At 43.4% G+C, this 21,158-nt stretch overlaps 1 long non-coding RNA gene across 1 annotated transcript; it reads right to left on the bottom strand.

Moving 5' to 3' along the window:
* Window positions 1-1,312: 1,312 nt before the first annotated feature.
* Window positions 1,313-2,706, bottom strand: LOC127374729 (uncharacterized). The gene is made up of 3 exons (XR_007887243.1): window positions 2,624-2,706; window positions 2,558-2,579; window positions 1,313-1,466 (listed from the first exon to the last, which is right to left on the bottom strand). It is a non-coding gene; the product is annotated as an uncharacterized LOC127374729 (long non-coding RNA).
* Window positions 2,707-21,158: the final 18,452 nt, after the last annotated feature.

The raw sequence follows: 21,158 nt of genomic DNA, 5'->3' as shown, positions 1-21,158 counted from the left end.
ACTATATAAGTTAAAGGATAAAGAATTGGAGCCAGGGAAAAAGGATTTTTAATTGAAAAAGGCATGAGAAAGAAGGGTACATTAAAAATCACTACATTGACACCAGGGAGCAACACGAACTTTCAGAAAGGGAGGGGCTATGAGTACAAAAGGGAGCAGCAGACATTTTGAATTCAGTTTGGCACGGCCCTCTGAGGGAGCCACATGTCCCCAGAGGGGCACACTGTTAGGGGATAACTACCTCAACTAAACTAAATACTTACCTCAACTAAAGGGATTACTTACCTCCACTAAAGGGAATACTTACCTCAACCAAAGGGAATACTTACCTCACCATAAGGGGATACTCACCTCTACCTGGGAAAAAAAGAAATTTAGAATACCTGTATGTCATGGCCGCCTGAAGAAGTCCCAAGAAGCGGACGAAACGTCGCGAGCGAACGCCACCTGACATACAAGAGAGAGAACACAGCAGGTTAACCAAAAATCACATGGAGGAAAATTAAAGGAACCACACAACAAAAAACAAAAACATGCAAAAACTGTCAAACTGAAGACCTACAAACAGATAATTATACTTCATATAACAAAGGCGAAACCAGTCTAATATAACTCATAGAACGAGTATATAAAACCTCTTTAGAGAAGATGGGGACGGAGAGCTGGCCATCCACAGGGTGGAGAGTGCACTTTGGGGGCCTCCACTTAGGTGGAGACCCCCACCCCAACCCAAACCTAACCAGCCAGGGCCTCCTGTGGATCAATGGTCAGTGCTCCTATCCATACTAAGCTATATTAAGCTAAACCTAGTCTAAATCCCACACTCTATCCCATCTAACCCCAGCCCATACATTTCTGTACTAACCCTAACCAATTGGACCTATACTAAGCCCCTTTTGTGGCCCTAACCCTAAAATTCAAGGCCTGACTCAATTTCAACCCCCCACCCTGACCCCAAAACACTGGCCTTAACTTATTCAAACCTCAGTGAAGGACATTTATAACCCATATAATGGATGAAGCCACTAACTACAGTAGGCATTGATAATACTATGGATGAAGTGTAGCCATTAAAGGGAGGCACACATACCCAATGGAGAAAGTGTAAATCATAGATATGAACACTATATAAGTTAAAGGATAAAGAATTGGAGCCAGGGAAAAAGGATTTTTAATTGAAAAAAGGCATGAGAAAGAAGGGTACATTAAAAAATCACTACATTGACACCAGGGAGCAACACGAACTTTCAGAAAGGGAGGGGCTATGAGTACAAAAGGGAGCAGCAGACATTTTGTTTTCAGTTTGGCACGGCCCTCTGAGGGAGCCACATGTCCCCAGAGGGGCACACTGTTAGGGGATAACTACCTCAACTAAATACTTACCTCAACTAAATACTTACCTCAACTAAAGGGATTACTTACCTCCACTAAAGGGAATACTTACCTCCACTAAAGGGAATACTTACCTCACCATAAGGGGATACTTACCTCTACCTAGGAAAAAAAGAAATAAAGAATACCTGTATGTCATGGCCGCCTGAAGAAGTCCCAAGAAGCGGACGAAACGTCGCGAGCGAACGCCACCTGACATACAAGAGAGAGAACACAGCAGGTTAACCAAAACACATGGAGGAAAATTAAAGGAACCACACAACAAAAAACAAAAACATGCAAAAACTGACAAACTGAGGACCTACATACAATATATATACTTCATATAACAAAGGCGAAACCAGTCTAATATAACTCATAGAACGAGTATATAAAACCTCTTTAGAGAAGATGGGGACGGAGAGCTGGCCATCCACAGGGTGGAGAGTGCACTTTGGGGGCCTCCACTTAGGTGGAGACCCCCACCCCAACCCAAACCTAACCAGCCAGGGCCTCCTGTGGATCAATGGTCAGTGCTCCTATCCATACTAAGCTATATTAAGCTAAACCTAGTCTAAATCCCACACTCTATCCCATCTAACCCCAGCCCATATCATTTCTGTACTAACCCTAACCAATTGGACCTATACTAAGCCCCTTTTGTGGCCCTAACCCTAACAATTCAAGGCCTGACTCAATTTCAACCCCCCACCCTGACCCCAAAACACTGGCCTTAACTTATTCAAACCTCAGTGAAGGACATTTATAACCCATATAATGGATGAAGCCACTAACTACAGTAGGCATTGATAATACTATGGATGAAGTGTAGCCATTAAAGGGAGGCACACATACCCAATGGAGAAAGTGTAAATCATAGATATGAACACTATATAAGTTAAAGGATAAAGAATTGGAGCCAGGGAAAAAGGATTTTTAATTGAAAAAGGCATGAGAAAGAAGGGTACATTAAAAAATCACTACATTGACACCAGGGAGCAACACGAACTTTCAGAAAGGGAGGGGCTCAGAGCATAAAAGGGAGCAGTGGACATTTTGAATTCAGTTTGGCACGGCCCTCTGAGGGAGCCACATGTCCCCAGAGGGGCACACTGTTAGGGGATAACTACCTCAACTAAATACTTACCTCAACTAAATACTTACCTCAACTAAAGGGATTACTTACCTCCACTAAAGGGAATACTTACCTCCACTAAAGGGAATACTTACCTCACCATAAGGGGATACTTACCTCTACCGGAAAAGAAATAAAACCTGTATGTCATGGCCGCCTGAAGAAGTCCCAAGAAGCGGACGAAACGTCGCGACCGCCACCTGACATACAAGAGAGAGAACACAGCAGGTTAACCAAAGCACATGGAGGAAAATTAAAGGAACCACACAACAAAAAACAAAAACATGCAAAAACTGTCAAACTGAGGACCTAAACAATAATTATACTTCATATAACAAAGGCGAACCGGTTCTAATATAACTCATAGAACGAGTATATAAAACCTCTTTAGAGAAGATGGGGACGGAGAGCTGGCCATCCACAGTGGTGGCGAGTGCACTTTGGGGGCCTCCACTTAGGTGGAGACCCCCACCCCAACCCAAACCTAACCAGCCAGGGCCTCCTGTGGATCAATGGTCAGTGCTCCTACCCATGCTAAGCTATATTAAGCTAAACCTAGTCTAAGTCCCACACTCTATCCCATCTAACCCCAGCCCATACATTTCTGTACTAACCCTAACCAATTGGACCTATACTAAGCCCCTTTTGTGGCCCTAACCCTAACATTCAAGGCCTGACTCAATTTCAACCCCCCACCCTGACCCCAAAACACTGGCCTTAACTTATTCAAACCTCAGTGAAGGACATTTATAACCCATATAATGGATGAAGCCACTAACTACAGTAGGCATTGATAATACTATGGATGAAGTGTAGCCATTAAAGGGAGGCACACATACCCAATGGAGAAAGTGTAAATCATAGATATGAACACTATATAAGTTAAAGGATAAAGAATTGGAGCCAGGGAAAAAGGATTTTTAATTGAAAAAGGCATGAGAAAGAAGGGTACATAAAAAAATCACTACATTGACACCAGGGAGCAACACGAACTTTCAGAAAGGGAGGGGCTATGAGTACAAAAGGGAGCAGCAGACATTTTGTTTTCAGTTTGGCACGGCCCTCTGAGGGAGCCACATGTCCCCAGAGGGGCTCATTGTTAGGGGATACTTACCTCAACTAAACTAAATACTCACCTCCACTAAAGGGATTACTTACCTCCACTAAAGGGAATACTTACCTCAACCAAAGGGAATACTTACCTCACCATAAGGGGATACTTACCTCTACCTGAAAAAAAGAAATAAAGAATACCTGTATGTCATGGCCGCCTGAAGAAGTCCCAAGAAGCGGACGAAACGTCGCGAGCGAACGCCACCTGACATACAAGAGAGAGAACACAGCAGGTTAACCAAAGCACATGGAGGAAATTTAAAGGAACCACACAACAAAAAACAAAAACATGTAAAAACTGCCAAACTTAAAACCTACAACAATATTCATATAACAAAGGCGAAACCAGTCTAATATAACTCATAGAACGAGTATATAAAACCTCTTTAGAGAAGATGGGGACGGAGAGCTGGCCATCCACAGGGTGGAGAGTGCACTTTGGGGGCCTCCACTTAGGTGGAGCCCCCAACCCCAACCCAAACCTAACCAGCCAGGGCCTCCTGTGGATCAATGGTCAGTGCTCCTATCCATACTAAGCTATATTAAGCTAAACCTAGTCTAAGTCCCACACTCTATCCCATCTAACCCCAGCCCATACATTTCTGTACTAACCCTAACCAATTGGACCTATACTAAGCCCCTTTTGTGGCCCTAACCCTAAAATTCAAGGCCTGACTCAATTTCAACCCCCCACCCTGACCCCAAAACACTGGCCTTAACTTATTCAAACCTCAGTGAAGGACATTTATAACCCATATAATGGATGAAGCCACTAACTACAGTAGGCATTGATAATACTATGGATGAAGTGTAGCCATTAAAGGGAGGCACACATACCCAATGGAGAAAGTGTAAATCATAGATATGAACACTATATAAGTTAAAGGATAAAGAATTGGAGCCAGGGAAAAAGGATTTTTAATTGAAAAAGGCATGAGAAAGAAGGGTACATAAAAAAATCACTACATTGACACCAGGAGCAACACGAACTTTCAGAAAGGGAGGGGCTATGAGTACAAAAGGGAGCAGCAGACATTTTGTTTTCAGTTTGGCACGGCCCTCTGAGGGAGCCACATGTCCCCAGAGGGGCTCATTGTTAGGGGATACTTACCTCAACTAAACTAAATACTCACCTCCACTAAAGGGATTACTTACCTCCACTAAAGGGAATACTTACCTCAACCAAAGGGAATACTTACCTCACCATAAGGGGATACTTACCTCTACCTGAAAAAAAGAAATAAAGAATACCTGTATGTCATGGCCGCCTGAAGAAGTCCCAAGAAGCGGACGAAACGTCGCGAGCGAACGCCACCTGACATACAAGAGAGAGAACACAGCAGGTTAACCAAAGCACATGGAGGAAATTTAAAGGAACCACACAACAAAAAAAAAAAACATGTAAAAACTGAAAACCTACAAACAAATTAATACTTCATATAACAAAGGCGAAACCAGTCTAATATAACTCATAGAACGAGTATATAAAACCTCTTTAGAGAAGATGGGGACGGAGAGCTGGCCATCCACAGGGTGGAGAGTGCACTTTGGGGGCCTCCACTTAGGTGGAGCCCCCAACCCCAACCCAAACCTAACCAGCCAGGGCCTCCTGTGGATCAATGGTCAGTGCTCCTATCCATACTAAGCTATATTAAGCTAAACCTAGTCTAAGTCCCACACTCTATCCCATCTAACCCCAGCCCATACATTTCTGTACTAACCCTAACCAATTGGACCTATACTAAGCCCCTTTTGTGGCCCTAACCCTAAAATTCAAGGCCTGACTCAATTTCAACCCCCCACCCTGACCCCAAAACACTGGCCTTAACTTATTCAAACCTCAGTGAAGGACATTTATAACCCATATAATGGATGAAGCCACTAACTACAGTAGGCATTGATAATACTATGGATGAAGTGTAGCCATTAAAGGGAGGCACACATACCCAATGGAGAAAGTGTAAATCATAGATATGAACACTATATAAGTTAAAGGATAAAGAATTGGAGCCAGGGAAAAAGGATTTTTAATTGAAAAAGGCATGAGAAAGAAGGGTACATAAAAAAATCACTACATTGACACCAGGGAGCAACACGAACTTTCAGAAAGGGAGGGGCTATGAGTACAAAAGGGAGCAGCAGACATTTTGTTTTCAGTTTGGCACGGCCCTCTGAGGGAGCCACATGTCCCCAGAGGGGCTCATTGTTAGGGGATACTTACCTCAACTAAACTAAATACTCACCTCCACTAAAGGGATTACTTACCTCCACTAAAGGGAATACTTACCTCAACCAAAGGGAATACTTACCTCACCATAAGGGGATACTTACCTCTACCTGAAAAAAAGAAATAAAGAATACCTGTATGTCATGGCCGCCTGAAGAAGTCCCAAGAAGCGGACGAAACGTCGCGAGCGAACGCCACCTGACATACAAGAGAGAGAACACAGCAGGTTAACCAAAGCACATGGAGGAAATTTAAAGGAACCACACAACAAAAAACAAAAACATGTAAAAACAAACTGAAACCAAACATTAATACTTCATATAACAAAGGCGAAACCAGTCTAATATAACTCATAGAACGAGTATATAAAACCTCTTTAGAGAAGATGGGGACGGAGAGCTGGCCATCCACAGGGTGGAGAGTGCACTTTGGGGGCCTCCACTTAGGTGGAGACCCCCACCCCAACCCAAACCTAACCAGCCAGGGCCTCCTGTGGATCAATGGTCAGTGCTCCTATCCATACTAAGCTATATTAAGCTAAACCTAGTCTAAATCCCACACTCTATCCCATCTAACCCCAGCCCATACATTTCTGTACTAACCCTAACCAATTGGACCTATACTAAGCCCCTTTTGTGGCCCTAACCCTAACATTCAAGGCCTGACTCAATTTCAACCCCCCACCCTGACCCCAAAACACTGGCCTTAACTTATTCAAACCTCAGTGAAGGACATTTATAACCCATATAATGGATGAAGCCACTAACTACAGTAGGCATTGATAATACTATGGATGAAGTGTAGCCATTAAAGGGAGGCACACATACCCAATGGAGAAAGTGTAAATCATAGATATGAACACTATATAAGTTAAAGGATAAAGAATTGGAGCCAGGGAAAAAGGATTTTTAATTGAAAAAGGCATGAGAAAGAAGGGTACATTAAAAAATCACTACATTGACACCAGGGAGCAACACGAACTTTCAGAAAGGGAGGGGCTATGAGTACAAAAGGGAGCAGCAGACATTTTGTTTTCAGTTTGGCACGGCCCTCTGAGGGAGCCACATGTCCCCAGAGGGGCTCATTGTTAGGGGATACTTACCTCAACTAAACTAAATACTCACCTCCACTAAAGGGATTACTTACCTCCACTAAAGGGAATACTTACCTCAACCAAAGGGAATACTTACCTCACCATAAGGGGATACTTACCTCTACCTGAAAAAAGAAAATAAAGAATACCTGTATGTCATGGCCGCCTGAAGAAGTCCCAAGAAGCGGACGAAACGTCGCGAGCGAACGCCACCTGACATACAAGAGAGAGAACACAGCAGGTTAACCAAAGCACATGGAGGAAATTTAAAGGAACCACACAACAAAAAACAAAAACATGTAAAAAACTGAACCTACAAAACTTAATACTTCATATAACAAAGGCGAAACCAGTCTAATATAACTCATAGAACGAGTATATAAAACCTCTTTAGAGAAGATGGGGACGGAGAGCTGGCCATCCACAGGGTGGAGAGTGCACTTTGGGGGCCTCCACTTAGGTGGAGCCCCCAACCCCAACCCAAACCTAACCAGCCAGGGCCTCCTGTGGATCAATGGTCAGTGCTCCTATCCATACTAAGCTATATTAAGCTAAACCTAGTCTAAGTCCCACACTCTATCCCATCTAACCCCAGCCCATACATTTCTGTACTAACCCTAACCAATTGGACCTATACTAAGCCCCTTTTGTGGCCCTAACCCTAACATTCAAGGCCTGACTCAATTTCAACCCCCCACCCTGACCCCAAAACACTGGCCTTAACTTATTCAAACCTCAGTGAAGGACATTTATAACCCATATAATGGATGAAGCCACTAACTACAGTAGGCATTGATAATACTATGGATGAAGTGTAGCCATTAAAGGGAGGCACACATACCCAATGGAGAAAGTGTAAATCATAGATATGAACACTATATAAGTTAAAGGATAAAGAATTGGAGCCAGGGAAAAAGGATTTTTAATTGAAAAAAGGCATGAGAAAGAAGGGTACATTAAAAAATCACTACATTGACACCAGGGAGCAACACGAACTTTCAGAAAGGGAGGGGCTATGAGTACAAAAGGGAGCAGCAGACATTTTGTTTTCAGTTTGGCACGGCCCTCTGAGGGAGCCACATGTCCCCAGAGGGGCTCATTGTTAGGGGATACTTACCTCAACTAAACTAAATACTCACCTCCACTAAAGGGATTACTTACCTCCACTAAAGGGAATACTTACCTCAACCAAAGGGAATACTTACCTCACCATAAGGGGATACTTACCTCTACCTGAAAAAAAAGAAATAAAGAATACCTGTATGTCATGGCCGCCTGAAGAAGTCCCAAGAAGCGGACGAAACGTCGCGAGCGAACGCCACCTGACATACAAGAGAGAGAACACAGCAGGTTAACCAAAGCACATGGAGGAAATTTAAAGGAACCACACAACAAAAAACAAAAACATGTAAAAACTGCCAAACTTAATACTTCATATAACAAAGGCGAAACCAGTCTAATATAACTCATAGAACGAGTATATAAAACCTCTTTAGAGAAGATGGGGACGGAGAGCTGGCCATCCACAGGGTGGAGAGTGCACTTTGGGGGCCTCCACTTAGGTGGAGCCCCCAACCCCAACCCAAACCTAACCAGCCAGGGCCTCCTGTGGATCAATGGTCAGTGCTCCTATCCATACTAAGCTATATTAAGCTAAACCTAGTCTAAGTCCCACACTCTATCCCATCTAACCCCAGCCCATACATTTCTGAACTAACCCTAACCAATTGGACCTATACTAAGCCCCTTTTGTGGCCCTAACCCTAACATTCAAGGCCTGACTCAATTTCAACCCCCCACCCTGACCCCAAAACACTGGCCTTAACTTATTCAAACCTCAGTGAAGGACATTTATAACCCATATAATGGATGAAGCCACTAACTACAGTAGGCATTGATAATACTATGGATGAAGTGTAGCCATTAAAGGGAGGCACACATACCCAATGGAGAAAGTGTAAATCATAGATATGAACACTATATAAGTTAAAGGATAAAGAATTGGAGCCAGGGAAAAAGGATTTTTAATTGAAAAAGGCATGAGAAAGAAGGGTACATAAAAAAATCACTACATTGACACCAGGAGCAACACGAACTTTCAGAAAGGGAGGGGCTATGAGTACAAAAGGGAGCAGCAGACATTTTGTTTTCAGTTTGGCACGGCCCTCTGAGGGAGCCACATGTCCCCAGAGGGGCTCATTGTTAGGGGATACTTACCTCAACTAAACTAAATACTCACCTCCACTAAAGGGATTACTTACCTCCACTAAAGGGAATACTTACCTCAACCAAAGGGAATACTTACCTCACCATAAGGGGATACTTACCTCTACCTGAAAAAAAAAAAAGAAAGAATACCTGTATGTCATGGCCGCCTGAAGAAGTCCCAAGAAGCGGACGAAACGTCGCGAGCGAACGCCACCTGACATACAAGAGAGAGAACACAGCAGGTTAACCAAAGCACATGGAGGAAATTTAAAGGAACCACACAACAAAAAACAAAAACATGTAAAAACTGCCAAACTTAATACTTCAATATAACAAAGGACGGAAACCAGTCTAATATAACTCATAGAACGAGTATATAAAACCTCTTTAGAGAAGATGGGGACGGAGAGCTGGCCATCCACAGGGTGGAGAGTGCACTTTGGGGGCCTCCACTTAGGTGGAGCCCCCAACCCCAACCCAAACCTAACCAGCCAGGGCCTCCTGTGGATCAATGGTCAGTGCTCCTATCCATACTAAGCTATATTAAGCTAAACCTAGTCTAAGTCCCACACTCTATCCCATCTAACCCCAGCCCATACATTTCTGAACTAACCCTAACCAATTGGACCTATACTAAGCCCCTTTTGTGGCCCTAACCCTAACATTCAAGGCCTGACTCAATTTCAACCCCCCACCCTGACCCCAAAACACTGGCCTTAACTTATTCAAACCTCAGTGAAGGACATTTATAACCCATATAATGGATGAAGCCACTAACTACAGTAGGCATTGATAATACTATGGATGAAGTGTAGCCATTAAAGGGAGGCACACATACCCAATGGAGAAAGTGTAAATCATAGATATGAACACTATATAAGTTAAAGGATAAAGAATTGGAGCCAGGGAAAAAGGATTTTTAATTGAAAAAGGCATGAGAAAGAAGGGTACATAAAAAAATCACTACATTGACACCAGGAGCAACACGAACTTTCAGAAAGGGAGGGGCTATGAGTACAAAAGGGAGCAGCAGACATTTTGTTTTCAGTTTGGCACGGCCCTCTGAGGGAGCCACATGTCCCCAGAGGGGCTCATTGTTAGGGGATACTTACCTCAACTAAACTAAATACTCACCTCCACTAAAGGGATTACTTACCTCCACTAAAGGGAATACTTACCTCAACCAAAGGGAATACTTACCTCACCATAAGGGGATACTTACCTCTACCTGAAAAAAGAAAATAAAGAATACCTGTATGTCATGGCCGCCTGAAGAAGTCCCAAGAAGCGGACGAAACGTCGCGAGCGAACGCCACCTGACATACAAGAGAGAGAACACAGCAGGTTAACCAAAGCACATGGAGGAAATTTAAAGGAACCACACAACAAAAAACAAAAACATGTAAAAACTGCCAAACTTAATACTTCATATAACAAAGGCGAAACCAGTCTAATATAACTCATAGAACGAGTATATAAAACCTCTTTAGAGAAGATGGGGACGGAGAGCTGGCCATCCACAGGGTGGAGAGTGCACTTTGGGGGCCTCCACTTAGGTGGAGCCCCCAACCCCAACCCAAACCTAACCAGCCAGGGCCTCCTGTGGATCAATGGTCAGTGCTCCTATCCATACTAAGCTATATTAAGCTAAACCTAGTCTAAGTCCCACACTCTATCCCATCTAACCCCAGCCCATACATTTCTGAACTAACCCTAACCAATTGGACCTATACTAAGCCCCTTTTGTGGCCCTAACCCTAACATTCAAGGCCTGACTCAATTTCAACCCCCCACCCTGACCCCAAAACACTGGCCTTAACTTATTCAAACCTCAGTGAAGGACATTTATAACCCATATAATGGATGAAGCCACTAACTACAGTAGGCATTGATAATACTATGGATGAAGTGTAGCCATTAAAGGGAGGCACACATACCCAATGGAGAAAGTGTAAATCATAGATATGAACACTATATAAGTTAAAGGATAAAGAATTGGAGCCAGGGAAAAAGGATTTTTAATTGAAAAAGGCATGAGAAAGAAGGGTACATAAAAAAATCACTACATTGACACCAGGAGCAACACGAACTTTCAGAAAGGGAGGGGCTATGAGTACAAAAGGGAGCAGCAGACATTTTGTTTTCAGTTTGGCACGGCCCTCTGAGGGAGCCACATGTCCCCAGAGGGGCTCATTGTTAGGGGATACTTACCTCAACTAAACTAAATACTCACCTCCACTAAAGGGATTACTTACCTCCACTAAAGGGAATACTTACCTCAACCAAAGGGAATACTTACCTCACCATAAGGGGATACTTACCTCTACCTGAAAAAAAAAAATAAAGAATACCTGTATGTCATGGCCGCCTGAAGAAGTCCCAAGAAGCGGACGAAACGTCGCGAGCGAACGCCACCTGACATACAAGAGAGAGAACACAGCAGGTTAACCAAAGCACATGGAGGAAATTTAAAGGAACCACACAACAAAAAACAAAAACATGTAAAAACTGCCAAACTTAATACTTCATATAACAAAGGCGAAACCAGTCTAATATAACTCATAGAACGAGTATATAAAACCTCTTTAGAGAAGATGGGGACGGAGAGCTGGCCATCCACAGGGTGGAGAGTGCACTTTGGGGGCCTCCACTTAGGTGGAGCCCCCAACCCCAACCCAAACCTAACCAGCCAGGGCCTCCTGTGGATCAATGGTCAGTGCTCCTATCCATACTAAGCTATATTAAGCTAAACCTAGTCTAAGTCCCACACTCTATCCCATCTAACCCCAGCCCATACATTTCTGAACTAACCCTAACCAATTGGACCTATACTAAGCCCCTTTTGTGGCCCTAACCCTAACATTCAAGGCCTGACTCAATTTCAACCCCCCACCCTGACCCCAAAACACTGGCCTTAACTTATTCAAACCTCAGTGAAGGACATTTATAACCCATATAATGGATGAAGCCACTAACTACAGTAGGCATTGATAATACTATGGATGAAGTGTAGCCATTAAAGGGAGGCACACATACCCAATGGAGAAAGTGTAAATCATAGATATGAACACTATATAAGTTAAAGGATAAAGAATTGGAGCCAGGGAAAAAGGATTTTTAATTGAAAAAGGCATGAGAAAGAAGGGTACATAAAAAAATCACTACATTGACACCAGGAGCAACACGAACTTTCAGAAAGGGAGGGGCTATGAGTACAAAAGGGAGCAGCAGACATTTTGTTTTCAGTTTGGCACGGCCCTCTGAGGGAGCCACATGTCCCCAGAGGGGCTCATTGTTAGGGGATACTTACCTCAACTAAACTAAATACTCACCTCCACTAAAGGGATTACTTACCTCCACTAAAGGGAATACTTACCTCAACCAAAGGGAATACTTACCTCACCATAAGGGGATACTTACCTCTACCTGAAAAAAAGAAATAAAGAATACCTGTATGTCATGGCCGCCTGAAGAAGTCCCAAGAAGCGGACGAAACGTCGCGAGCGAACGCCACCTGACATACAAGAGAGAGAACACAGCAGGTTAACCAAAGCACATGGAGGAAATTTAAAGGAACCACACAACAAAAAACAAAAACATGTAAAAACTGCCAAACTTAATACTTCATATAACAAAGGCGAAACCAGTCTAATATAACTCATAGAACGAGTATATAAAACCTCTTTAGAGAAGATGGGGACGGAGAGCTGGCCATCCACAGGGTGGAGAGTGCACTTTGGGGGCCTCCACTTAGGTGGAGCCCCCAACCCCAACCCAAACCTAACCAGCCAGGGCCTCCTGTGGATCAATGGTCAGTGCTCCTATCCATACTAAGCTATATTAAGCTAAACCTAGTCTAAGTCCCACACTCTATCCCATCTAACCCCAGCCCATACATTTCTGAACTAACCCTAACCAATTGGACCTATACTAAGCCCCTTTTGTGGCCCTAACCCTAACATTCAAGGCCTGACTCAATTTCAACCCCCCCACCCTGACCCCAAAACACTGGCCTTAACTTATTCAAACCTCAGTGAAGGACATTTATAACCCATATAATGGATGAAGCCACTAACTACAGTAGGCATTGATAATACTATGGATGAAGTGTAGCCATTAAAGGGAGGCACACATACCCAATGGAGAAAGTGTAAATCATAGATATGAACACTATATAAGTTAAAGGATAAAGAATTGGAGCCAGGGAAAAAGGATTTTTAATTGAAAAAGGCATGAGAAAGAAGGGTACATAAAAAAATCACTACATTGACACCAGGAGCAACACGAACTTTCAGAAAGGGAGGGGCTATGAGTACAAAAGGGAGCAGCAGACATTTTGTTTTCAGTTTGGCACGGCCCTCTGAGGGAGCCACATGTCCCCAGAGGGGCTCATTGTTAGGGGATACTTACCTCAACTAAACTAAATACTCACCTCCACTAAAGGGATTACTTACCTCCACTAAAGGGAATACTTACCTCAACCAAAGGGAATACTTACCTCACCATAAGGGGATACTTACCTCTACCTGAAAAAAAGAAATAAAGAATACCTGTATGTCATGGCCGCCTGAAGAAGTCCCAAGAAGCGGACGAAACGTCGCGAGCGAACGCCACCTGACATACAAGAGAGAGAACACAGCAGGTTAACCAAAGCACATGGAGGAAATTTAAAGGAACCACACAACAAAAAACAAAAACATGTAAAAACTGCCAAACTTAATACTTCATATAACAAAGGCGAAACCAGTCTAATATAACTCATAGAACGAGTATATAAAACCTCTTTAGAGAAGATGGGGACGGAGAGCTGGCCATCCACAGGGTGGAGAGTGCACTTTGGGGGCCTCCACTTAGGTGGAGCCCCCAACCCCAACCCAAACCTAACCAGCCAGGGCCTCCTGTGGATCAATGGTCAGTGCTCCTATCCATACTAAGCTATATTAAGCTAAACCTAGTCTAAGTCCCACACTCTATCCCATCTAACCCCAGCCCATACATTTCTGAACTAACCCTAACCAATTGGACCTATACTAAGCCCCTTTTGTGGCCCTAACCCTAACATTCAAGGCCTGACTCAATTTCAACCCCCCACCCTGACCCCAAAACACTGGCCTTAACTTATTCAAACCTCAGTGAAGGACATTTATAACCCATATAATGGATGAAGCCACTAACTACAGTAGGCATTGATAATACTATGGATGAAGTGTAGCCATTAAAGGGAGGCACACATACCCAATGGAGAAAGTGTAAATCATAGATATGAACACTATATAAGTTAAAGGATAAAGAATTGGAGCCAGGGAAAAAGGATTTTTAATTGAAAAAGGCATGAGAAAGAAGGGTACATAAAAAAATCACTACATTGACACCAGGAGCAACACGAACTTTCAGAAAGGGAGGGGCTATGAGTACAAAAGGGAGCAGCAGACATTTTGTTTTCAGTTTGGCACGGCCCTCTGAGGGAGCCACATGTCCCCAGAGGGGCTCATTGTTAGGGGATACTTACCTCAACTAAACTAAATACTCACCTCCACTAAAGGGATTACTTACCTCCACTAAAGGGAATACTTACCTCAACCAAAGGGAATACTTACCTCACCATAAGGGGATACTTACCTCTACCTGAAAAAAGAAATAAAGAATACCTGTATGTCATGGCCGCCTGAAGAAGTCCCAAGAAGCGGACGAAACGTCGCGAGCGAACGCCACCTGACATACAAGAGAGAGAACACAGCAGGTTAACCAAAGCACATGGAGGAAATTTAAAGGAACCACACAACAAAAAACAAAAACATGTAAAAACTGCCAAACTTAATACTTCATATAACAAAGGCGAAACCAGTCTAATATAACTCATAGAACGAGTATATAAAACCTCTTTAGAGAAGATGGGGACGGAGAGCTGGCCATCCACAGGGTGGAGAGTGCACTTTGGGGGCCTCCACTTAGGTGGAGCCCCCAACCCCAACCCAAACCTAACCAGCCAGGGCCTCCTGTGGATCAATGGTCAGTGCTCCTATCCATACTAAGCTATATTAAGCTAAACCTAGTCTAAGTCCCACACTCTATCCCATCTAACCCCAGCCCATACATTTCTGAACTAACCCTAACCAATTGGACCTATACTAAGCCCCTTTTGTGGCCCTAACCCTAACATTCAAGGCCTGACTCAATTTCAACCCCCCACCCTGACCCCAAAACACTGGCCTTAACTTATTCAAACCTCAGTGAAGGACATTTATAACCCATATAATGGATGAAGCCACTAACTACAGTAGGCATTGATAATACTATGGATGAAGTGTAGCCATTAAAGGGAGGCACACATACCCAATGGAGAAAGTGTAAATCATAGATATGAACACTATATAAGTTAAAGGATAAAGAATTGGAGCCAGGGAAAAAGGATTTTTAATTGAAAAAGGCATGAGAAAGAAGGGTACATAAAAAAATCACTACATTGACACCAGGAGCAACACGAACTTTCAGAAAGGGAGGGGCTATGAGTACAAAAGGGAGCAGCAGACATTTTGTTTTCAGTTTGGCACGGCCCTCTGAGGGAGCCACATGTCCCCAGAGGGGCTCATTGTTAGGGGATACTTACCTCAACTAAACTAAATACTCACCTCCACTAAAGGGATTACTTACCTCCACTAAAGGGAATACTTACCTCAACCAAAGGGAATACTTACCTCACCATAAGGGGATACTTACCTCTACCTGAAAAAAAGAAATAAAGAATACCTGTATGTCATGGCCGCCTGAAGAAGTCCCAAGAAGCGGACGAAACGTCGCGAGCGAACGCCACCTGACATACAAGAGAGAGAACACAGCAGGTTAACCAAAGCACATGGAGGAAATTTAAAGGAACCACACAACAAAAAACAAAAACATGTAAAAACTGCCAAACTTAATACTTCATATAACAAAGGCGAAACCAGTCTAATATAACTCATAGAACGAGTATATAAAACCTCTTTAGAGAAGATGGGGACGGAGAGCTGGCCATCCACAGGGTGGAGAGTGCACTTTGGGGGCCTCCACTTAGGTGGAGCCCCCAACCCCAACCCAAACCTAACCAGCCAGGGCCTCCTGTGGATCAATGGTCAGTGCTCCTATCCATACTAAGCTATATTAAGCTAAACCTAGTCTAAGTCCCACACTCTATCCCATCTAACCCCAGCCCATACATTTCTGAACTAACCCTAACCAATTGGACCTATACTAAGCCCCTTTTGTGGCCCTAACCCTAACATTCAAGGCCTGACTCAATTTCAACCCCCCACCCTGACCCCAAAACACTGGCCTTAACTTATTCAAACCTCAGTGAAGGACATTTATAACCCATATAATGGATGAAGCCACTAACTACAGTAGGCATTGATAATACTATGGATGAAGTGTAGCCATTAAAGGGAGGCACACATACCCAATGGAGAAAGTGTAAATCATAGATATGAACACTATATAAGTTAAAGGATAAAGAATTGGAGCCAGGGAAAAAGGATTTTTAATTGAAAAAGGCATGAGAAAGAAGGGTACATAAAAAAATCACTACATTGACACCAGGAGCAACACGAACTTTCAGAAAGGGAGGGGCTATGAGTACAAAAGGGAGCAGCAGACATTTTGTTTTCAGTTTGGCACGGCCCTCTGAGGGAGCCACATGTCCCCAGAGGGGCTCATTGTTAGGGGATACTTACCTCAACTAAACTAAATACTCACCTCCACTAAAGGGATTACTTACCTCCACTAAAGGGAATACTTACCTCAACCAAAGGGAATACTTACCTCACCATAAGGGGATACTTACCTCTACCTGAAAAAAAGAAATAAAGAATACCTGTATGTCATGGCCGCCTGAAGAAGTCCCAAGAAGCGGACGAAACGTCGCGAGCGAACGCCACCTGACATACAAGAGAGAGAACACAGCAGGTTAACCAAAGCACATGGAGGAAATTTAAAGGAACCACACAACAAAAAACAAAAACATGTAAAAACTGCCAAACTTAATACTTCATATAACAAAGGCGAAACCAGTCTAATATAACTCATAGAACGAGTATATAAAACCTCTTTAGAGAAGATGGGGACGGAGAGCTGGCCATCCACAGGGTGGAGAGTGCACTTTGGGGGCCTCCACTTAGGTGGAGCCCCCAACCCCAACCCAAACCTAACCAGCCAGGGCCTCCTGTGGATCAATGGTCAGTGCTCCTATCCATACTAAGCTATATTAAGCTAAACCTAGTCTAAGTCCCACACTCTATCCCATCTAACCCCAGCCCATACATTTCTGAACTAACCCTAACCAATTGGACCTATACTAAGCCCCTTTTGTGGCCCTAACCCTAACATTCAAGGCCTGACTCAATTTCAACCCCCCACCCTGACCCCAAAACACTGGCCTTAACTTATTCAAACCTCAGTGAAGGACATTTATAACCCATATAATGGATGAAGCCACTAACTACAGTAGGCATTGATAATACTATGGATGAAGTGTAGCCATTAAAGGGAGGCACACATACCCAATGGAGAAAGTGTAAATCATAGATATGAACACTATATAAGTTAAAGGATAAAGAATTGGAGCCAGGGAAAAAGGATTTTTAATTGAAAAAGGCATGAGAAAGAAGGGTACATAAAAAAATCACTACATTGACACCAGGAGCAACACGAACTTTCAGAAAGGGAGGGGCTATGAGTACAAAAGGGAGCAGCAGACATTTTGTTTTCAGTTTGGCACGGCCCTCTGAGGGAGCCACATGTCCCCAGAGGGGCTCATTGTTAGGGGATACTTACCTCAACTAAACTAAATACTCACCTCCACTAAAGGGATTACTTACCTCCACTAAAGGGAATACTTACCTCAACCAAAGGGAATACTTACCTCACCATAAGGGGATACTTACCTCTACCTGAAAAAAAGAAATAAAGAATACCTGTATGTCATGGCCGCCTGAAGAAGTCCCAAGAAGCGGACGAAACGTCGCGAGCGAACGCCACCTGACATACAAGAGAGAGAACACAGCAGGTTAACCAAAGCACATGGAGGAAATTTAAAGGAACCACACAACAAAAAACAAAAACATGTAAAAACTGCCAAACTTAATACTTCATATAACAAAGGCGAAACCAGTCTAATATAACTCATAGAACGAGTATATAAAACCTCTTTAGAGAAGATGGGGACGGAGAGCTGGCCATCCACAGGGTGGAGAGTGCACTTTGGGGGCCTCCACTTAGGTGGAGCCCCCAACCCCAACCCAAACCTAACCAGCCAGGGCCTCCTGTGGATCAATGGTCAGTGCTCCTATCCATACTAAGCTATATTAAGCTAAACCTAGTCTAAGTCCCACACTCTATCCCATCTAACCCCAGCCCATACATTTCTGAACTAACCCTAACCAATTGGACCTATACTAAGCCCCTTTTGTGGCCCTAACCCTAACATTCAAGGCCTGACTCAATTTCAACCCCCCACCCTGACCCCAAAACACTGGCCTTAACTTATTCAAACCTCAGTGAAGGACATTTATAACCCATATAATGGATGAAGCCACTAACTACAGTAGGCATTGATAATACTATGGATGAAGTGTAGCCATTAAAGGGAGGCACACATACCCAATGGAGAAAGTGTAAATCATAGATATGAACACTATATAAGTTAAAGGATAAAGAATTGGAGCCAGGGAAAAAGGATTTTTAATTGAAAAAGGCATGAGAAAGAAGGGTACATAAAAAAATCACTACATTGACACCAGGAGCAACACGAACTTTCAGAAAGGGAGGGGCTATGAGTACAAAAGGGAGCAGCAGACATTTTGTTTTCAGTTTGGCACGGCCCTCTGAGGGAGCCACATGTCCCCAGAGGGGCTCATTGTTAGGGGATACTTACCTCAACTAAACTAAATACTCACCTCCACTAAAGGGATTACTTACCTCCACTAAAGGGAATACTTACCTCAACCAAAGGGAATACTTACCTCACCATAAGGGGATACTTACCTCTACCTGAAAAAAAAAAATAAAGAATACCTGTATGTCATGGCCGCCTGAAGAAGTCCCAAGAAGCGGACGAAACGTCGCGAGCGAACGCCACCTGACATACAAGAGAGAGAACACAGCAGGTTAACCAAAGCACATGGAGGAAATTTAAAGGAACCACACAACAAAAAACAAAAACATGTAAAAACTGCCAAACTTAATACTTCATATAACAAAGGCGAAACCAGTCTAATATAACTCATAGAACGAGTATATAAAACCTCTTTAGAGAAGATGGGGACGGAGAGCTGGCCATCCACAGGGTGGAGAGTGCACTTTGGGGGCCTCCACTTAGGTGGAGCCCCCAACCCCAACCCAAACCTAACCAGCCAGGGCCTCCTGTGGATCAATGGTCAGTGCTCCTATCCATACTAAGCTATATTAAGCTAAACCTAGTCTAAGTCCCACACTCTATCCCATCTAACCCCAGCCCATACATTTCTGAACTAACCCTAACCAATTGGACCTATACTAAGCCCCTTTTGTGGCCCTAACCCTAACATTCAAGGCCTGACTCAATTTCAACCCCCCACCCTGACCCCAAAACACTGGCCTTAACTTATTCAAACCTCAGTGAAGGACATTTATAACCCATATAATGGATGAAGCCACTAACTACAGTAGGCATTGATAATACTATGGATGAAGTGTAGCCATTAAAGGGAGGCACACATACCCAATGGAGAAAGTGTAAATCATAGATATGAACACTATATAAGTTAAAGGATAAAGAATTGGAGCCAGGGAAAAAGGATTTTTAATTGAAAAAGGCATGAGAAAGAAGGGTACATAAAAAAATCACTACATTGACACCAGGAGCAACACGAACTTTCAGAAAGGGAGGGGCTATGAGTACAAAAGGGAGCAGCAGACATTTTGTTTTCAGTTTGGCACGGCCCTCTGAGGGAGCCACATGTCCCCAGAGGGGCTCATTGTTAGGGGATACTTACCTCAACTAAACTAAATACTCACCTCCACTAAAGGGATTACTTACCTCCACTAAAGGGAATACTTACCTCAACCAAAGGGAATACTTACCTCACCATAAGGGGATACTTACCTCTACCTGAAAAAAAGAAATAAAGAATACCTGTATGTCATGGCCGCCTGAAGAAGTCCCAAGAAGCGGACGAAACGTCGCGAGCGAACGCCACCTGACATACAAGAGAGAGAACACAGCAGGTTAACCAAAGCACATGGAGGAAATTTAAAGGAACCACACAACAAAAAACAAAAACATGTAAAAACTGCCAAACTTAATACTTCATATAACAAAGGCGAAACCAGTCTAATATAACTCATAGAACGAGTATATAAAACCTCTTTAGAGAAGATGGGGACGGAGAGCTGGCCATCCACAGGGTGGAGAGTGCACTTTGGGGGCCTCCACTTAGGTGGAGCCCCCAACCCCAACCCAAACCTAACCAGCCAGGGCCTCCTGTGGATCAATGGTCAGTGCTCCTATCCATACTAAGCTATATTAAGCTAAACCTAGTCTAAGTCCCACACTCTATCCCATCTAACCCCAGCCCATACATTTCTGAACTAACCCTAACCAATTGGACCTATACTAAGCCCCTTTTGTGGCCCTAACCCTAACATTCAAGGCCTGACTCAATTTCAACCCCCCACCCTGACCCCAAAACACTGGCCTTAACTTATTCAAACCTCAGTGAAGGACATTTATAACCCATATAATGGATGAAGCCACTAACTACAGTAGGCATTGATAATACTATGGATGAAGTGTAGCCATTAAAGGGAGGCACACATACCCAATGGAGAAAGTGTAAATCATAGATATGAACACTATATAAGTTAAAGGATAAAGAATTGGAGCCAGGGAAAAAGGATTTTTAATTGAAAAAGGCATGAGAAAGAAGGGTACATAAAAAAATCACTACATTGACACCAGGAGCAACACGAACTTTCAGAAAGGGAGGGGCTATGAGTACAAA

The sequence above is a fragment of the Dicentrarchus labrax genome, unplaced genomic scaffold, assembly GCF_905237075.1.
Source record: "Dicentrarchus labrax unplaced genomic scaffold, dlabrax2021, whole genome shotgun sequence".
NCBI lineage: Eukaryota > Metazoa > Chordata > Actinopteri > Moronidae > Dicentrarchus > Dicentrarchus labrax.
Note: the sequence above shows the minus strand (reverse complement) of the source record. Positions and strands in the feature narration are given on the sequence as shown.